The sequence below is a fragment of the Euleptes europaea genome, chromosome 3, assembly GCF_029931775.1.
Source record: "Euleptes europaea isolate rEulEur1 chromosome 3, rEulEur1.hap1, whole genome shotgun sequence".
Taxonomy (NCBI): Eukaryota; Metazoa; Chordata; class Lepidosauria; order Squamata; family Sphaerodactylidae; genus Euleptes; species Euleptes europaea.
In genome coordinates this window covers 71,017,935-71,039,522 of record NC_079314.1, presented here as the reverse complement: position 1 = coordinate 71,039,522, position 21,588 = coordinate 71,017,935, and the positions used below count along the sequence as shown (strand labels likewise).

Here is a 21,588-nt window from a genome sequence, read left to right as displayed (position 1 = left end):
TTTAGAGGCTAGTTGAACAATGATTATGACCCGTTATGCCTCCAGTAGCACAGATACTCCCATCAGCAGCATCTCATTAATCTTTCTAGGTTCGTGGAGAGGTGAGCAGTATTTTATTGTAATTTAGAGTCTGACTGTTTCATGGTTTGTAGACTGAAAGCATACCACAGCTCCTATCAAGGCGGTAACTTTCTTCAGTGATTCAAGGGATGCTCAGTTATACAAAGCAGATAACGGTGTATAAGTTTTTTCTCTGAAATCAGTAAAAAAATGCTTACATGGTATAACATGAGCCTTGATGTCTGTTTACCAAATAGATAGTGACAGCAACAGCAGAAACTGTTTCACAGGCATAAATCCTGGAATTGCTGTGTGATCCAGCAAAGCGGGGGGAGGGTTCTAGTTGTATAGGAATTTGTATAGAAAAGGCATCATTCTGGAACAGAGGAGGTAATAATGGTTGGAATCAAAGGAAGCCATAATCTGTTTTCTCAATAAGGCTTCTTTATCCCTTCTTCCGACAAGAGCCAGAGCCTCTAGAAAAGCTCCTCCTGAAGTTGAGGAACCTGATGGAACTCCATGGGATGTGATAAAGGGCACTGAATCTAGAGGGTGAATCAAAAGAAATTGGGAAGAGCCTTCCATATTGGGAAGAAGACCTTTGAATCCAAGCCATTGTCTCAAGAGGGGTTTCCCCCCTCTCTGAGTAACCAATTTCGATGAAAAAAATGATACTTTACCTGCACACTTTAGAAGATTTAGAGAAAGTTATATATCTTTCATAGTTCGTATGAAATAAATATCACAGCAACTATATCTGTCTTCAAAAGGAATAATATGAAAGTCTTATCCTTAATTTAGTAGCCTATAGAAATTGCATAAAACAGCATGGCTTTATAGCTTTTTCATTTTTCATGGTAGGTCTTACACAAGGCCATCGACAGGGAGATTAACTTCATTTTCTTATCAATAAGGGATAAGGAGGAGGAAAAATATGAGGCAAGTGAGATAATACCCACAGGGCACTTTTCCCTGCAATATCTTACACTGAATGTGATTATCCTGTCCTGGAAAGTAGCTGTTACTATGTAAGATGGTATAGATAGGAAAAGTTGTTCCTATATGGAAAACTGCTGCATAAGCTTCCTGAAACTCCTGTTTTCACACTTGAAATATTAAACTATAGTTAGCCAAATAGGTTTCAGACTACAAATGCTGCATTGTAGGTAGCCAAGTGAATTTTATAATTATGGATTGAGAGGGAGTGGATGGCTTATATTTCAGAAAATATAAAACTCAGATTTAATCTTAACAGATAAGTACTTTATGTCATTCTCGCTTTCTCACTTGGACTCAAAGTGGATTACACAGAGTGAGCCAATACAATTGACAGGACGGGGTATTCAGTAAACAATACAATAGGATTAAGGTTGCAGAACCAATCAGAAATCTAAAAACAGAACTGAAGTAAAGATAAGTCTTAACATGACACATTAATTGATACAAAAATTATGTAGTACGATCCTAGTTTCAGTAAGCAGCTAAACACAGTAGTCTAGACCAGGGCTTCTTAAACTTTTTCCATTCATGACCCCTTTTCGCCGGAGAAATTTTTACACGACCCCAGGTATATAGGTATATAGGTATACAAATCAAACATTTACGGATAATAAATCATAAAAAAATTATTTTAAAACAATCCTTTGGTATACATATAATTTTACCATTTACTGTTGCCAAATTTTTCATGACCCCCACATTCAGTTACCCCCATGTGATGCTTGATGCAATATATAATGTTGGAAGATGAACAAGTGAATGAACCTGAGATGGTATGACTGGTATTGTTTAGTTCAATAATTGTGTTGTTAGTGTGAATATGGGGACAAGGTTGACATCCTGAATTATTGCAGGCCCTGATCCCAGAGTCCCATGTAAGGAAGGGCATTATTGTGAGTCAGAAGTTATTTAAGGTTAAAGGTCTGTCTATGGGTAATGAAAGGTTTATCTCCCAATGCCTGTGGGAGAAGAGTATAATTGTCCAGCATAGGTTGCGGGTTGTTAATGTTGCACTGAATTGGTTGGAACTGAGAGCTGTATGTGACCACCAATGGTGTTCTGTTGTCGTTTCCTTTGGGACTATCTTGTAGAAGGTTATCCCCTCTTTGCAACACCCTTATGACTTTCTGACGGATATCAGGGCTCAAGGATCTCCATTCCTACTTGTATCTGACAAAGGAAGCTTTGCTTTGCAAAAAATTATAATCTTGTTGGCCTTTAAGGTACTGTTGGACTCAAAGCTTGTTTTTCTACTGAAGACCAACACAGCTACCCTCCTGAAACCACCATATTAATCTGAAGTCTACATGACTAGTCAGCAGGAGATCCATGATTTTGCTAAAAGATCAAAGCAGTCATTTTGAGTGTGCGGGCTTAGGGGTGCAGATCTCCTGCTATAGTGGGAAACCTCCACTGCTCCTCAGGCCTGTGGAGGAAATATTGGGGGGGGGGGCTCACCAGCATTGGTGCAATACATAATTTCCAGTGCAAAAAATGCTCTAGGATTTCTCCCCAGACAAATCCTAGAGTGGGAAAGTCCTAGTGTCAGCACGATGTGTTGGCCTCACTTCTGGTTTTGAACCAAAATTAATTCAGCATGTTGTACCTATGCCAGCACAACTGTCCCTTCTCCCAGGATCTCCCAACGAACCCCCAGGATCTCCTGGTAGGTTTCTGGGTCAAAGAAGTGGTATCAGGGAGAACTTTGATCCATCTCCACACACCATTTTCCCAGTCTAAATTCCTCCAGACACAACGTCTGGTAACTGTGCTGGTCCTAGCATACGTCCCTTGGGAAAGCTCCCAGGGGAATCCAAGAAACGCTTTGATTTGGAGTGCTTTTAGCATGCCAACCCGGTTCTAAATAGTGGACCGGGATGCAGGAATTCCTCTGCAGCCCAAAGAAAGCGGTGTGACTCCCATACTCTCCGAGGGAGCTTTTTTAAGCCCCCCGGAGGTGTGGATGTTTGTCCTGTTGGCATCGAGGGGAGATAGCATCGCCGCAAGCATTTCTTTGGCATTAGGCTCGGACCTCCATTACCTATAACCAACTTATGAACTGTATAAAAAACCTCACCCTCTGAAATCTAAGTGAGTAACAAGAATTCTTTTGATCTTACTGGGAAAGGAAAGCTGAATCGATTGACAGAATTAACTGGGAACTCCGCACTCTCCCTCCCCATCGTGCAAGAAATTTTTTATTTGGATAAGATATCAGATAAAACGGCAAAGACTCTATCAAGTAGATGTATGGGTAGACTAAACAACTGAGTTCTTTGAAGGACGGGGCAATTACCAATCAGATTCTGTGACGTTTGAGGGGAAAGGAGAAATAAAACCCTCCTACCCCTTGGTCACGCTGCCTCTTCCGGGTCGGGAAGGTCCTCCAGCCATGTTTCAAGATTTATTTTGAAGTACCGGAAGATCTCGAGAGACTGATGTGCGCAGGACTGGAAGGGATTCCCCTCGGTGTATCAACTAAAAGGCTTGACACTAAAAACTACTGAAATGGGATGACGGAAGGTCCGCGGCCCTATTCACCGACTACCTACTTCCTGTCTGCTTGTCGACCTAGAGCGTCCAGGAAACTCGATGGTACTTTGAATTTTAAAAGTCCTTTTCTAAGCTGATTTGGAGGATTTGCACTTAAATATCCAAGCAATTTGGTTCAGCATAAGATTTTAAGCTACCCACATTTTGAAAAAAATTAAAGATTCTCGCAAGACGTAAATATGGAAAAGAAAATCCAGGATATGTTTACCAAACAAAATGAGACAACTGCAAAACATCATGAACAGCTGTCAAAACAGCTGAAGGACGGGGCAATTACCAATCAGATTCTGTGACGTTTGAGGGGAAAGGAGAAATAAAACCCTCCTACCCCTTGGTCACGCTGCCTCTTCCGGGTCGGGAAGGTCCTCCAGCCACGTTTCAAGATTTATTTTGAAGTACCGGAAGATCTCGAGAGAGCAGATGTCAAAACAGATGGAATAAATGACTGCCATGCTGAACACTCTTAGTCAAGTACTCAAAAAATGAATGAGGTAATAGAAAATCCTAAAGATGTCCCTCTAGCTGACAAGAGAGATGAAGAACAGAAGAATTGTGCAGAGGAAATAGAGATCTACAATGAACAAACTGTAACAACCCAGCTGGCAACAATGGATTTGAAAGTGAGTGATTTCGACCTCTGTCTCTTCAATCTGCCTGATGAACTTTTCAATACCTGCTTGGAGGACTTAATGAGTAGAGAAATTGGAGTGGTCAAGATTCTCTTCTTTGAATTTGAGATGGAAAATACTGCAATGTGGATATACTATGAAGATCACCTATCTGCAGAAGAAAATATACCAACAACCTCCAAGGATGCTCTTCGGTGCTTATTATTAATGGGAAAAAGAAGGAAATGCTGGAAATTTCGAGCTAAGGGACAAATTTAAAAGAGCGTGGTTTCACTTGTGGGAAAGATTAAAAGGAACTGGTTAAAAGGATTGGCTTTAATGGAAATAAAATCATATATGTTATTAATTTACTACAATTATAAAATGTTTTAAATGAGTTTAGGGAGAAAGGGAAGACATAAAATAAATTCTTAATGGAAATGGAGGGAGGTGTAGGGGAAGTTAAAATTTTTTTGATTACATATAAATATCTTCAATAATGGTTCCTTTCTGTCTTTAATTTTTACTGTTTATGTTAACTGTTAAACTATGTGTTTAATTTTTGGAAAAAATTAATTCTTAATGGGACCATTTAAAGAATACTTTTTGATCTAATTCCATTTTTTTACTTTTTATTAATTTTATATTAGGTATTGATCTGATAATGTTGAGTAGGACTAGAATATATTAGTTAAAATATACGTTGTATTAATCTTATATTAGGTATAGATTTAATAATGTTAGATATGATAAGAATAGGTTAATTATAAAAAAATATTGGGATAAGCTCCTTTATCAAAAGTTTATACAATTTATTTCTAGACAGAAGTGGGAGAGGGGGAAGTCATTATATTGTTAATTACTTGTTGTTTTTTATTATTATTAGTAGTAGTATTGGACATTGTCTTTATGTTGATATGTTAAGTGTAGAAAATTAAAAAAAAATATTTAAAAAAAAATTCCTCCAGACACATCCCTGGCTACTATTTGCTCTAAGGAAGGAAAACACAAAGGCATCATAGAAGTAACATGCATTTGTTCCCCCATGGGACTAGTCACAGCTTTAAGGTTGATTTAAAAGAGGGGAAAAATGTAAGTGAAAGGTACTTCTTCTCTGACACATTTCACTGCTACCGTACCCTGCTATGGCTGCATTACACTGAAATAAAACCACAGGAGATAGCTTTACAGATTCTCCATTGTATCGTGTAATTTGGCCTTTATTTATTAAAACTTAAAACCTATGAGAGAAACAATTTAGCTCTCTCATGGTCCTCTGGTATGTTGTTTTTAGGTGACAGTCTGCTTTCTAAAATAAATAAATAAATGTTTTCATCTACCGTATATACTCGGGTATAAGCCGACCTTGAGTATAAGCCGACCCCCCCAAATTTGAGGCCAGAAAAGGGAATTTCTTATTGACCCGCGTATAAGCCGAGTTCGGCTTTTTCAGCCCTTTTTTTGGGCTGAAAAACTCGGCTTATACGCGAGTATATACGGTATAAACCAAGTTCTAAAAAACAAGAGAAAGAATTATTAATTCATAAATAGGTATTCAAATATGGCAATTGTTTTATCGTTGCAAATCTTTAGTATCATTTTCCCAAAAGAGATGCAGAAAGAATGCAGTGATATACTACACACTTGCAGATGGCTCTAACAGACCTCATTAACATTTCTCTCTAGCATTTTGAAACTTAGGCCTCATTAAAATCAGCTGCATAAACATTGTTCTGTGTAAAAGACAGGCTATAAAGGTGAAATGAAATTTAATTACTGCCAAATAAGTACAAATACAGTTTCATTATCTGAATTAACAAGAGAGAAGAGCAATTCATACTGTTAAGAAAAATACTTATATTGCAATAGTTTTGATAAGTGCTAACTTCAGTAGAAAACTTTAGCTCACTCACTCAGCCTTTCCATTTCCATTCCAAATTCAAATGAGAAGGTGCCTACATACTCCCCCATTCAGGAATAGCATCTGACCAGTCACTCCCACTGAGTGAATTTCAGCCAATGGGTTGTGGACAAATAACTCAACATTAGCAAGGGCTGTCTCTGACCTGTCTTAACATTGCTAAGCCAATAGTGATTCCTTTCAAAGGGTGCTCATCTTAAGAACATAAGAAAACCATGCTGGATCAGACCAAGGCCCATGCTGGATCAGACCAAGGCTTTGCCAAAGTGGTAACCAGGGAGTGGGGCAGGGGGCGGATTCATCAATGCCCCCCTGGAGTTGGCCATGCTAGAGACAGGCAGGGGAAGGAGGAGCAGAGGCCTAGGCATAGGAGCAGCCTGGTGAGTGGGGAGGGGGAATGAGTGACAGAGAAGGGTGGGGAGAGGGGCAGAAGCAAAGGATGGGATGCCCTCTCCCTGCAAGTTCTTGGAGGTCCCACTTGTCATGTCTATAAAACTGGCCATAAAGCTGACTGGAAGGTGAATAACTTGGCAAAGGCCAGTCCTGTCTTACCTTTGCTGCAGCTGGCTCATTCTTTCCTCCCTCTTTGCTTCCATATTTCCATTGCAGAGAAAATATGCATATCTTGAACATTCCCGGGATTGTTGAGACTTCTCTCCTCAAAAACATGGCTTTGTTTAGTTATCGCTCCTCTTTTTTAAAGCAGCCATAGAACAGAGTTCTTGGTATTTAATTTTCTTTCATGTAAACCTGGAGGAAATACAGAATATGTAGTTTGTTTTGTTTACAGTTTGCTGGCAAACCTTTAGCCTGATTAACAGAACTTCTTGCTGCAAGTCTGACAGGGCAGATGGTGAACCAGCTTTCCTTCCTGACATTATTGCATTCCTCTAACTAGAGTTTAAATGGGGCAATGTATATCAGCCTTTTTAAAGACTAGAAATGCCTCTCTCAATGAAGTTGATAATTACAAGGAAACAGATTCTTTGTTGTTGTTGTTTGTTTCATTTAATGTGCAAAGTTCAAGGCAGCAAAAAAAAAGCTAGGTAAAAAGAGACTATATGGAGTTTCCTAGATGTAGTAATTGAAAAGAAATGTATTCCTGTCTTTTAATTACTAAATCTAGTAGATACTAAATAAATGAGTGGCTTTGTTGGAAAAACTCATATATTACTTATTATGGGGCAAAATAGATTACACTATTTGTGTTGGTGTGTGTGTGTGTGTGTGCTGTCAAGTCACAGCTGACTTATGACAACCCTGTAGGGCAGGGGTGTCAAACTCAAATGTTACAAGGGCTGGATATGATATAAATGTCACTTGGTCAGGCCGGACCATGCCTTGCCAGCCCAGATTGAGAGTGGGGGGACAGCTGCCTTGCCTGGCTTGTGGGCCGGATAAGCCCGCAGGCCTTATGTTTGACACTCCTGCTGTAGAGGTTTCAAGGCAAGAGACGTTCAGAGGTGGTTTGCCATTGCCTGCCTCTGTGTGGGCTGAGAGAGTTCTGAGAAAACTATGACTGGCCCAAGGTCACCCAGCAGTCTTCATGTGGAAGAGTGGGGAATTGAACCCGGTTTTCCAGATTAGAATCTGCCACTCTTAACCACTACACCACTCTGGCTCTCTCATTACACTGTTTACCAGGCCTGAATTTCACTAAAGTCTAAGGAAAAAATAAACATGGAAGATTATTATTATCACTACTATATCTAATAGTGAAGGAGAAGCTCAAGTCAGTCACAAGGGCAGCAAAACAAGGCTATCTATAGGCAAGCAAGGGAAGTCTGCATATTATTTATTTATTTAATAGACTTCTATCCTGACACTGCCCCCCAATGACCTGATAAGGACCAAATATATTCCAGGAAGGGTTGCCAGGTCCCTCTTCCCCACCAACAGAAGGTTTTGGGGGCAGAGCCTGAGGAGGGCAGGGTTTGGGGAGGGGAAGGACTTCAATGCCATAGAGTCCTATTGCCAAAGTGGCCATTTTCTCCAGAGGAACTGATCTTTATCAGCTGGAGATCAGTTGTAATAGCCTATCTCCAGCTAGTAACTGGAGGTTGGCAATCCTAATTCCAGGAGATATGGAATGTTAAAAGTAGTTGATAATCAGTTGTGTGTGTGTGTGTGTGTGTGTGTGTGTGTGTGTAAAGTGTCGTCAAGTCACAGCCGACTTATGGCGACCTCTTTTGGGGTTTTCATGGCAAAAGACTAACAGAGGTGGTTTGCCAGTGCCTTCCTCTGCACAGCAACCCTGGTATTCCTTGGTGGTCTCCCATCCAAATACTAACCAGGACTGACCCTGCTTAGCTTCTGAGATCTGACGAGATCAGGCTGTACCATGCTGCCTTCCCTCCTTGATAATCAGTTGCAGGGAAATAAAACAGAAAGGAAGGGAAATTAATCTATCCCTGTGTACTTATAGAATTCTGGAGGAGGACAGCTGGGTGTTTTTATATATGAATTAAATATCTAAATCCTTGTGGATTCTTTGTTTGGCTTCAGCTTGTTCACTCTAATAAGTGCCTATAATGAAGAAAGTAAAAGGGTCTTACCCCCAACAAGGCTGGGATTTCTGTGTAGCCAGGGGACTCCTGGAGTATGCAGAAAACAGTACATGGTAAAAATTAAAAAAGAAGCCCCCACCCCCTAAAAGCCATTTTGTTGAGGACTGTGTATGTTCTTTGCCCTCAAAACACTAAAGGAACTTAAAGAAAAAAACACAGCAAGATGGGAACAAATTAGCCTGCTGCAGATCCCAAAAACTTAGTATCCTCGGACTCTTGAATCAGGAATTTCTCAGTGGGTTATTTCCCTATGCCCAATTCCTCACTGGTTTCCAATTTGTACATTTAAACTTTGAACTAAAATCATACAATATTTCCCAAGTAGGCTGATAATTAAATATGCCAAAGATTTTAAAGGGCGTGAAGCACATTAATTTGCTGCAGCAGAAATACCATAATCAGACAAACTAATTAAGCACACCAGGCATTCTTCTGGCACTGCATTTTACTGGTAGATCCGTAGGTGTGTTCATAAAGCTGGATTAAGAGTTTTATGCACATTTTGAAAAGCTAAGGCTGACAGTGATGCTGGCCTGGATAAGCATAACAGGGGCATCTCAAAGGCTGTAGATTGCCTCCACTTCTCCAGTGCAGCAAGTGGAAAGGCAAAAAGCTTCTCGTAAATAATTTCCAATATAAACACATCGACTTGAATTATGCAACCATCCCTTGCATGACCAACTAATGGAACAAAAAGTGACTGTCTTTCTTCATCTTCTCTCTATCATAAACAGAACAATACATTCGATCAAGGACGGGAGCCTGTGCACTGAGGCATGGTGGATAGATACAGACTTGCCAATCAGCAAGGTTCCAGGACCACAACTGGATCTGGAAAAAATTGTGAAATTGGTCATTGTAAACTTTTTATACAAACTCACTTATACTACTGTCAAGTGCCCCTCAAAGGAATGGATTTTGTGAAACTAGTGGCTTATGAAGAGTCAGCGAACATGTGACATCTTTAGACATTTACAACCCCAACTTAGGACCATGATGCCAGTGACATTGGCATGGTGCCAGTGCCCCTAATCAGAACCCCAGGCTCAATCAGCAGAGGGGAAATATGTGAAAGAAAGACTCCTTAGTAGGGATCAGAAAGCATAACAATGCACCAGAAAGCATATCAAATGCAACTTGCCAACACCCACCAGTCCTGGCACGGCATACAGATAACTCCCCTGTGATGGGCAGACAGGGAAGCAGTTGCATTGGAGTGGATCCTGCATTAATCCTACCACTTCACTGAGCAAAGTTTTAAGTCTTCCTCCTGTTGGAGGAAGAGGTACTTAAGTTGGAGGAAGGCTCCTTGGAGGATGGCTGGATCTGCCCCATGTGTTCATGGCCACACTCCCTGACATCATCCCACCGTTGCCCATATGCAGAATACAGTGAGGGAGGAAAGGGAGCACAGCACTCCCACAATTGTATAGAGGACAGTTGCGTGATCAGTAGAAGCTCTAGAACTAACATATGCCAGGGAGCCCTGAGGAAGTGGTTTTGAGTTCACATCTTGAACAACATTCCCTTTTGTCAAATGCCCTTGCAGGGAAGAAAACATGGCCATATCACCCCTCTGCAGCCCAGTTGGCAGGTGCAATCTCAGTAGAACCCCAAGACCCTTCCTGCACAATGGTTCAAATACTAAGGTGGGGGGCTCAGAAAGACCAACCTTTTGCCAGACCGGGGAGTTGCAGAGACCAGGGAAGCAACAGTGGAACACATAACCACACATTCACAAACAACAAGTATGACAACTTCCCAATATCAGGAGCCATGGGTTTGGATCCCACCAAGAGGAACGCTGACAAGAATGGAATGCTCACATTTTGGCAGCAACAGAGTGATCAGCTGCGAACAAAAAGAGACCAAATCTGTAAGGAACCCTGTATGTGGAAGCAGTCCTGTAACCATACACCGCAACAACCAGGAATTAGCATATGTCAGGACAAATTCTCCCAGCATCCCTGGTGTTAAACACCAACCATATAGACAAGGACAGGTGCAGAAAAAGGAATGGTGCCTACCAAATAAATAGGCATGGCTTGCCCTAGCTCCTCCGTTTGAGCTCTGCATGGGGACAGCTAACTGGTAGCTCTGGTCGGAGTCGGGCACCATCAAATGCAAACCCTTGGGAGGGGCTGTTTGTGCTGAATGGCTGCCCCTCATCCCAGTCATTTTGGTTAGCAAGTCCTCATCCATTATCCCCTGCTCCAGTCAGGGGGTTCATGGCCATCACTGGCTCCTATTAATCCCAGAGACACTTGTGCGTCTCACTCCTGGAGGACCAGTGGAGTCATTAGAGAGTAATGGTCTGTGGTAGCAGCAAACAGCAAGTGGATTCCACAACACAGAAACTGATTCTTCTAATAAGGGCCTGTTTTTTTGTTCTTTCAGCTTTAGACTTTCAAACGGAGTCAGCTCTACATGTTGACTGATAGTATTTATTTATTATAATATTTACACACTATTTTTTTCCATTTTCATTGTTCTAAACAGGTCACAACAAAATTATATACAATAGGTTGGATCCAACCAGTTTTCCTTCTGGTGAAACATGAATAGAGTTGTCAACCTCCAGGTACTAGCTGGAGATCTCCTGCTATTACGACTGATTTCCAGCCAATAGAGATCAGTTGCCCTGGAGAAATTTGCGGCTTTGGCAATTGGACTCTATGGCATTGAAGTTCCTTCCCTCCCCAAACCCTGCCCTCCTCAGGCTCCACCCTCAAAATCTCCAGGTATTTCCCAACCCAGAGCTGGCAACCCTAAACATGAAGGAGGATCTCCTTTGACCGCTACAAAAGGATCACGTGTCAAGGATCACGAGGCATGAATGGACAAAAGCCATGTTGGTGAGGGACTTTAGTAAGGAGGGGAATTGTGAGATTGAATGAAAAATGTGGCTGCATCCAGCCCAATAAAATTAAACTAAATAAGCAGCACAAAATAGTAAAAGCAGATAAAAATCATGACTAAAAAGAGTAACAACAGCAGCATGATCATGGCCCTGAATTGAATGCAAAACCAAAGCTTTCATCCTCCAGCAAGGGATTATTCATACATAAATTAGAGATGGAGTCCTTAAGACAAAGCCAGCAGGAAGTTCCCTTGCACAACCACCTTGAATGAAATCAAAGGTTTACAAGAGCATGGAGAACTCACATCTTGCTTTAAAATCCCTTACTGGGCTTGAAGCCAACATGGTGCTGCATATTCAGGTCATGTGTCTTGAGTTCCTAATTGAAATGCTTGTAGGTTTTACTTCTGTGAGAACATGGATCACAAACCTATTCTCTCTCCCTTCCTATTAGTGTGCTGCTAAAATACCACTTGTTTTATTGTAATTGATTTTAAACATTGTACTGTTACCTTCCCCTATAGATTTTGGTGACCTTGGATGCTGCTTTACCAAGCTGTAAGAAATTAATACTCTCATGGATATGGATATATATTTTTCTTTCTTCATTTGTTTTTACAAAGCTTTTATTTTCACATTGAATATTATAAAAATGTGGTCGTTACCTAAACCTATATGACTTGTATAAATTATGCCAAAGTTTTTTGCCATTGTAATGTACCTTATATTGTACAAATCTATGGTGAGACCACACTTGGAATACTATGTACAGTTCTGGTCACCACACCTAAAAAAGGATATTACAGAGCTTGAGAAGGTGCAGAAAAGAGCAACCAAAATGATTAGGATACTAGAGCAATTGTCCTATGGGGAGCGGTTAAGATGCTTAGGGCTGTTTAGCTTGGAAAGAAGGCGGCTAAGGGGAGACATGATAGAGGTCTATAAAATTATGCTTGGTTTGGTCCCTCTCCCATAATACTAGAACGCGAGATCATCTGTTGAAGCTGGAGGGTGAGGGATTCAAAACAGATAAAAGGAAGTATTTTTTCACACAACGCATAGTTAAATTGTGGAACTCCCTGCCCCAGGATGTGGTGATGGCTGCCAACTTGGAAGGCTTTAGGAGGGGAGTGGACATATTCATGGAGGAAAGGGGTATTCATGGCTATTAGTTAAAATGGATACTAGTTATGCTGCATACCTATTCTCTCTTGTATCAGAGGAGCATGCCTATTATATTAGGTGCTGTGGAACACAGGCAGGATGGTGCTGCTGCAGTCGTCTTGTCTGTGGTTTCCTAGAGGCACCTGGATTGTTACTGTGTGAACAGATTGCTGGACTTGATGGGCCTTGGTCTGACCCAGCAGGGCCTTTCTTATGTTCTTATGTGTCTCTAATACTTGAACCCCCAATCTGCCATGGAAGGTTGCTGTGGGACCTTGGTCCAGTCACACCCATTCAGCCAGACTCACCTCACAAGGTTGTTGTGAGAGTAAAATGAAGGACAGGGGAACAATGGAAGCTGCTTTGTGTCTCCCATTAGGGAGAAAGGAAGGGTATAACATTTGTTGTTAGTATAATTTTGCTTACAGTTCACACATAAAAAAGATGATTGCTTTAGCTGTTGCTTCATCAGGTACTGCTGCAACTCTTTGGGCAGGAGGAAGAAAAGCTCATTAAGTATTCAAACTACTATTAAATATTGCAAGCGCAGCGATCAGGGGCAGGCCCCTAGTATCTATATACGCTTTCATGATTATGTAAAAGAAACAGGAGCAGCTTTCTTCTCTTGTTTCAACAAGATGTTTCTGCCAAAAATGCCCTCCACATCTATTATGTTTGCATATCCTGTGTCTCAATATTACCCTCTGTAGCCATGTTTCTAATTTTTGTAATTCTGTATTTGTACACACATACATATGTGTACAAATACAGTTCTTACATCTGATGACGTGGGCTCTAGTTCACAAAAACTTGATGTCACAATAAATCTTAAGTAATTAAATCGGTAAGAAATCTATTTCGATTTACCCTTGTATCTTTGCCCAGCACAAAAGGAGAGGCAAGTTGATTATGTACTGGAGGTGGATGAGAATTATTTGGATTTATTTTGTTGACATATTTTCTAAAAAGTTTGTCATTTGTCATTTAACTTGAAGCTTAATGCCTACAATCATAGAGTAGAATTTCGATTACCAACATAATAATAATAATAACAACAACAACCCACTGCCTAAACAGTATTTAAAATGTAATTAAAGAATCAGAAAGAAGGGAAAGGGAGAGAAAGAGTTCTAACTTCTGTTCCACATTTGTGACCACTAAGGCAAATGAATGTTCTGTTCTGGATTACTCTGGGCATGCACTTAAAAAAACCTAGGCATCTAATTAGCTTTCCTATACCTTCCTGGCCAGAGGTACACCTCAATAATGCTATAGGTTCATTCTGGGTATAGTACACAAGTAAACACTATTAGAGAATCCCTGCTTCCATTCTAAGCTTGTTTTTTAAAGCATTATTCTTAACATACAGCTTTTCTGCATTCTCATTTTCCTCACTTGTGTATTTCTGTTGCTTCCGAGGGGGTTCTGTTCCACATGTGTTTTGCCCCTCTAGTGGTTGATTCAATATCACATCAATTTTTGTAAGGCATAAAATCTTGCGGTTTAAATCTGCAGGGAGATATGCTGGACATAAAGCAATATATAAGGAACCCCATGGCACAGAGTGTTAAGCTGCAGTACTGCAGTCAAAAGCTATGCTCACAACCTGAGTTCGATCTCGACGGAAGTTGGTTTCAGGTAGCCGGCTCAAGGTTGACTCAGCCTTCCATCCTTCCAATGTTGGTGAAATGACTACCCAGCTTGCTGGGGGTAAAGGGAAGATGACTGGGGAAGGCACTGGCAAACCACCCTGCAAGCAAAGTCTGCCTTGGAAACGTCGGGATGTGACGTCACCCCATGGGTCAGGAATGACCCCGGTGCTTGCACAGGGGACCTTTACCTTTACCTAAAGCAATATAATATTGATTTGACCACTAGAGGGAGCAAAACACATGCAGAGCAGAAACCCCCACTCTGAAGCAACAGGAACACACAAGCGAGGAAAATGAGAATGCAGAAAAGCCCTGCATTAAGAACATAATAATTATCCTTTAATAAACAAGCTTAGAATGGAAGCAGGGATTCTCTAATAGTATTTAATTGTGTACTATGCCCAGAATGAACCGATAGGGACCTTATAGGATTTTAAAATCATCTATCAATAGCTAACTGTCCCACTTGATAAGTGCACACATCCTTGGCTAACTCATTATCTTATAACTTCAAACACCATGCAAAGTTCTCTTTACTTAAAATAGCTTCTTAGAATATATACAAAATGTTAGTTAATTCTTGCTACTTTTTATCTCAACAAAATCTATTTAAAAATAATATTACAGGTTTCTCATACATATGAATAACCTTTGGCCCTCAACCAATACTCCCATCCTTGAACCATATCTTCACTTCTGCAGACATTCTTACAATTCTCAGATGCTTCTGCACTTGGGCCTAAACAAATTGTATCTACTGATCATAGTTTAGATGGCTTCTAATCTGCACAAGGCTATGTAATTGTTACCACTTTGTATTCTTTTTGGTGACCTTCAAGGCTATTCTATTCTGGATCTCTAAATTCCCTTTTTGGCATGCTTCCCTGAGAGGTTAGGGTTGTTCTGTGTGTGCCACAACATCCTCTATGTCCTTTTTGGTCAAGTCCAGCAATTGGTCTCATCTATTTCTTGGCCAGAGCCATGACATTCCATTACTGTTCATACAAAGGGTTGTATGTGATGGTTGTTTTTCGGCAAGGGGAAAAAGAACATTGCTCTGTCCACTTACAACTGCATGGTCAATATATGATATGATATTTTTGCATATGCCCTTTTAAAATTCAGATCTAGTAGGTACGTAGATGAAGAGCCCCGTGGCACAGAGTGGTAAGCTGCAGTACTGCAGTCCAAGCTCTGCTCACTACCTGAGTTCGATCCCAAGGGAAGTTGGTTTCAGGTAGCCAGCTCAAGGTTGACTCAGCCTTCCATTCTTCCGAGGTCGGTAAAATGAGTACCCAGCTTGCTGGGGGTAAAGGGAAGCTGACTGGGGAAGGCACTGGCAAACCACCCCACAAACAAAGCCTGCCTAGTAAACATCGACATGTGACATCACCCATGGGTCAGGAATGACCCGGTGTTTGCACAGGGGACCTTTACCTAGGTACGTAGATGTACCCTAGTGTATTCTTCAGAAGCTGCTACATTGGCTGTGCTGACAGCGACTCTAAATTTAACTTGATCACTCTTTATGGCATTTCTAAACAGAACAGATAAGAAAGGGTAATAGGATTTGTCTGCTCTGATACTTCTTGCATGAGGGACATCTTCCTGCCCTCTTTCTCCTCCATCCTTTCTGTAGTTGTGGTTGTTTCTGTTAAACAAAAACTAGTTATCCTAGCAATGGAATTTAGTTTATGAGCACTTGAGGTCCTTTATATTATTTAGTGTGGTATGCACTTAAAGGTATGCTTTCAAGGCCAGCACATAAAATCTGACATTCCAGCTGTATTTATCTAGAAGGCACAAATTACACTGTCTCTCTGCTTTGCCTGTTTGTTCCATCAGTGATGAAAAAGCTCAGTCTCTTCAAGTTCGTCAACAGTTCAATATTTTTAAATTGCTTGTAACTTTTAACAACAGAGGACAAAGAAACTCCAGTTCCTTGTAAGAAATGGCTCAGGTTAGGCTAATTTTATTCTAGTATGGGCACACCAGAGCTGTGTCTTAGTTTTTAGTTTAGTACCAAGCCCTGACCTGGATGGCCCAGGCTAGACTGATCCAGTCAGATCTCAGAAGCTAAGCAGGGTCAGCCCTGGTTAGTATTTGGATGGGAGACCACCAAGGAATACCAGGGTTGCTGTGCAGAGGAAGGCACTGGCAAACCACCTCTGTTAGTCTCTTGCCATGAAAACCCCAAAAGGGGTCGCCGAAAGTCGGCTGCGACTTGATGGGCACTTTAGACACACACACTGTACCTTGGTTCAGAACCTCTTGAGGCTAGGCTTTATAGTCAAGTTGGGATAATACTGTAATGACATTTAACAGGCCACCCAAATACTATCAACATTTTGTCAGAAACTATGAAAAAAAGAACCATATGTGGTGATGTGGCTCTTTCCCAAACCACCTGTACCATGGAAGAAACAAGTAGGAATGGAGTCCTTATATCCCAGTCAGAAGGTGGGAGGGGTGTTGCAAAGAAGGAACTCAGGATGGAGAGGTACAATGTATATTGTAATCAGCTTGGTTAGAGCACAGAGGAAATGCTTGGGGGCAGAAAATTAGCACCTGTAGTGAGATAAGAATCCTAAGTCCCTAGTGGGGGGGGGAGGGGTCCATTGTTCTGTACTTGTGAATGAACACATAGGTAAATACTGTGTAGACCACACTTTGGGCCAGCCAGACATTTTTTGAATAATTTAACATTTTAAATAGTTTTATTCTTTAGAAACTGTCCTCCTTTAGCACCTCCATACTTTCTGCTATGCCTTGACAATGTTATTTTGGAAGTCAGGCTTTATGCTTGATTAACCATATTAAATATATAATTCAGACTGTTGAGGTGAATTAGCAACAGCTTGGACGTTTCGGCTTTCACTGTCAGGGTTTGCTCACTAATAATGTTTTGGATTTTCCCTTGAGAACTGGAACGCATAAAAGATTTTTCTGCTTAATGAGGCATGGATTTAGCCAGGATATAAACCCTGTTGCATTAGTAAAAAACAAATGGCAACATGAATACTGGTATGGGGATGACCTTTGTACAAAGCGGAATGTTTGGAACACCCATGCGTAATCAGTAAGGCTGGCTTTTGAGGGGTTGCTACATGTTTTCTTTAAAGGTTGTATCACCCTGATGCTTCCAAACCTACATAATTTTAAAAAGAAGTAATCCTACAGTAGCTCCTTACCCATATTTCCTTGTAGAACCTTGTAGCTGTATGTGAAAGGATGCATAATCTTGTTTAAATGTTTCCAAGGGGGGGGAACAATATTAGTCCCTGGGTGTTAGACTGATAATATTAAAAAGCCATTATCTCCACTGAAGTTAAGGCAAAAGGTAAGATTTATTTGATTTATCTGCTTGGCATTCAGACCGTGCTAGTAAAAATTCTGTGCTGATTAAAGCTAGAACATTTGCATGAGGACCAGTCAAACAGAGCTTGGCAACACAGAAAAGGCAGGTTTTACATTTTGTAGGGATCCTTGTACTACAACATGAGTTGCTGCTGTCAAAAAATGATGTCAGTGGTGGAGCAGAAATAAGGGTGGGGGTGGGGAGTGCAATGGCAATTTTTTGGCTTCTGTGTGTATTGCTAAACAAGGCAGCAGGGAAGGGACGAGCGTGCCTTCTGTGGGAGAATTGGAGGGGGTGCAGATGAAACAAGGCTCTGCAATACCTGGAAATGCTTTCTTTGCCATCCTTTGTTACAAGAAGGCAGATGCGCCTCTCTCTTTTTTTGGCAGCCGCATAAACGCCCTCCACAAACACCCTTATTCTTGTGCCATGCTCGTTGCACACTACTGGATTTCAGCCAACATGGGTGTCTTGTTTAGTATTCACGCTAGCAGTAAAAGACTTGGACTTCCTAAAGAACAGATGGAATAATTCTAGTAGCTTCTGGGCAGTGGGCAACAGCTGCTCTAAGTGGATGCCGTGGCATCACTCTCTGTTCACCCAGCCTCCCTAGTCAAAAATAGTTTTAAATGGCTGCTCACAACTATAATCATCACCCATAGCGAGAGATCTCCTTTGGCATCCTCCTGTTACTTAAACATTCAGCACCAGCTCCTCCTTTCAATATCTGTGTGTAGAATAAAACCTGCAGAGCACATTGAGTTTGAAACAAAACTTGGATTCTGTCAAGGATTGGTATGCTTAATGCTACTTCAGCATTTTCCATATAAACACTGAAAGTATTTTTTTTAATTTTCCAGAGATTTCTATGCAAGTAGTGAAAGAAGAGCAAGTGTCCTAATTTTGTTCTGCTTTATTTTAAACAACCCAAATCCATATACCAATTCCCATTTCAGTGGGATACTAAAAATAAATTTTGTGCTTTTTTTTTTAACGGTTTGTGTTTACTAAGAAAGAAAGGTACCCTGTTATTTAGCGGAAGAAAAATACGGCAGTGAAGGTTGTTATTAGCATGCTGAAAGTAATTTCAGTGCCACAGGGAAGCTTTAATCAAGCCTTGGGCCCTGATTGAGACGCAGGGTTTGAAAGTGGGGAAACTTATTAACGAAATAAAAATCTAAGAGTGTTTTCCATGCAAACATTCATCAGCATATCTTATGTAATTACACAGCTGATAAATCAACATAGTGTGTAAGTGCTCTAGTCATGGTGTAAATATCTTAATGACTGAAACATCTTTTACCCATGAATAATTTATAGCTGTATGATTCATTTTTCATACCCATGCTTTTTACTCCTGCCACGATAGACTAATCTGTCTCTGTCAAGGAAGGTGCGCTTGATCACTGTTTTCTGATTTCTTGTCCTTGTGTTTATTTTTCTCACCTCTCCAAGTGCGAGTTCTTTTCTTCTTCATGCCCTAATGTGACTCTCAGGTTTTGTTCAATGTCTACCCTGGTTTGCCTCCCTAGTGTATTCGAATAGATATGTGAGGACTTCGCTGGATGACCAGTTCAAATTCCCACCACATTTTGACCTTTGCCGAGTGTTGTGTTAAGGCCCAACCTGAAAACACAATAACCAAATTTATATATAAAGCACTGCAGTAGCTGAGATGCAGAAAGTTCCAGGGTTTTTATTCCTACCCCTATACAAAACTGAGCTAGGTTTCCTGCACCTTAGAAGTAGGGCTGTCAATTCAGTTCGTCCTGAACCGAAAACCAGCTGAATTTCCCCTGATTCAGCGGTTTTTAGTTCGGATGGAGCCGAACTCAAAAAAGGTGGGAAAATGGGAAGCCGAATTCAGTGAATTCAGGGTGTTCGGCAAATAAATTCGGGGTTTGGCAAATTCGGGGTTCGGCATAGCAGCATAACCGTCAGTTAGTAAGCAGCATTCTCCTGCAGCAATCGGTGGCCAAGCTGGGTCTTCTTCTGGCCAATCAGTTTGAGTGATTGAGTGCATGAGCTCAGCTGCTGCACGGCCCGGGAAAAGAAAGAGAGAGTATCTGTTTGTGTGTGAGAGAGAAATCCCCGTGGGGGGGTGCTTGTGCACATTTGCTCCTTTCCGTGGCTGAAGGGGGTGCATTTTTGGGGGTAGAGACTCCAAACTTTCAGCGAAGCTTCAAAGGACCCTTCTTGCTAGACCCCTCAAGTTTTGTAAACATTGGGTCAGGGGGTCCTGAGATATGAAGCCCGAAAGGGGTCCTCCCCTTAATGTGCATTTTTATTCCATTTAAAGCACACATTCGCTCCTTTTTGTGGCTGCAGGGGGCGCATTTTTTGGGGGTAGAGACCCCAAACTTTCAACGGAGCTTCAAAGGACCCTTCTTGTGAGACCCCCCAAGTTTTGTAAACATTGGGTCAGGGGGTCCCGAGATATGGGGCCCGAAAGGGGTCCTCCCCTTAATGTGCATTTTTATTCCATTTAAAGCACACATTCACTCCTTTTGATGGCTGCAGGGGGCACATTTTTGGTGGTAGAGACCCCAAACTTTCAGCGGAGCTTCAAGGGACCCTTCTTGCAAGACCCCCCAAGTTTTGTAAACATTGGGTCAGGGGGTCCCAAGGTATGGGGTCCCCCCTTTTCCCTATTGGGATGAATGGGATCAGCCAATCCTGTGTGCATCTCGAGAGCAGCAAATCCAAGTCAAAACCTCCTGTGCTTAAATGGAATCGTATTGGATTATCCAGTCCTCCCAGTCCCTCCTGATGGAACAGAAGACACCCACAGTAAGACCCCTTTTGGGGCTTTAACCTATAATTTTTCTCCTCTGTGTGTGTGTGTGGGGGGGAAGCAGAGTCTGTGTGTGGGGGGGGAGGGAGCAGTTTCTGTGGTGGGGGGGGAAGCCAAAGGGGGCTTTCGCCCGTTCTGTCTGGGGTGTGTGTGCCCCCTCGAGTCTCTCTCTCCCTGGTTTGAGGGGGGGGGGCTTCAGTTGTGTGTCCTCAGGTTTTCCCTCATTCATAAGATCGGTTAGGTCTATTTTGATGCTTGCTCAAAAATTGTTTTCAAATTGTGACTTAAAGAATGCATTTGCCTGGTCCCGAGTCCGATGCAAAAGGGGAAATTCTACCCCCTCCTGCTCCTGATGCTTAACTAGCATGCCTCTGTCCCTTTCCATGGTTTGCAAACTCCCAGGCATCAGGTGTTGTTTTGCATGGTTGCAAACGTGTTGCTTTGCATGGTTGTGTTGCTTTGCAATGTTTGCAAACTTCTTCTGTCCCTTTCCATGGTTTGCAAACTCCCAGGCTTCAGGTGTTGCTTTGCATGGTTGCAAACGTGATGGTTTGCATGATTGTGTTGCTTTTCATGGTTTGCAAACTTCTTTGCACCTGCCCGCCCTTGCTCCCCGCAGCTCAGCTGTTTGTCAGGGCTGGGAGCTTTGAGTGGGCGGCAAGCTCTGCTAATTGCAAATGCACATTAAGGAGGGGGGACCCCTTTCGGGGCCCATATCTCAGCCCCCGCTGATCCAATCTTTACAAAACTTGGGGGTATTGCAAGAAGGGTCCTTTGAAGCTACGCTGAAAGTTTGGGACCTCTACCCCCAAAAATGCCCCCCGGAGCCGCAGAAAGGTGCGGTTGTGATTTTAATGGCTTTATTCGGCCGAATTTCCCCCCGAACTCCGGACCTCATGCCGAATTGCACGGACCCGAAGCGGGGGAGTTCGGACTTCGGCATTTCCCGAATAAAAACGGGCCGAATTTTACCGAATCTGAATTTTACCGAATTTTTTATTTTTCAACAGCCCTACTTAGAAGTAGAACACTTTTCCCAGAGAATCTGAACA

At 41.8% G+C, this 21,588-nt stretch overlaps 1 protein-coding gene across 9 annotated transcripts in view; it reads left to right on the top strand.

Annotated features, from left to right (window-relative positions):
• The window catches only part of GRIP1 (glutamate receptor interacting protein 1), a 289,631-nt gene that overhangs the window by 207,932 nt on the left and 60,111 nt on the right, over positions 1–21,588 (top strand). The window lies entirely within an intron of this gene.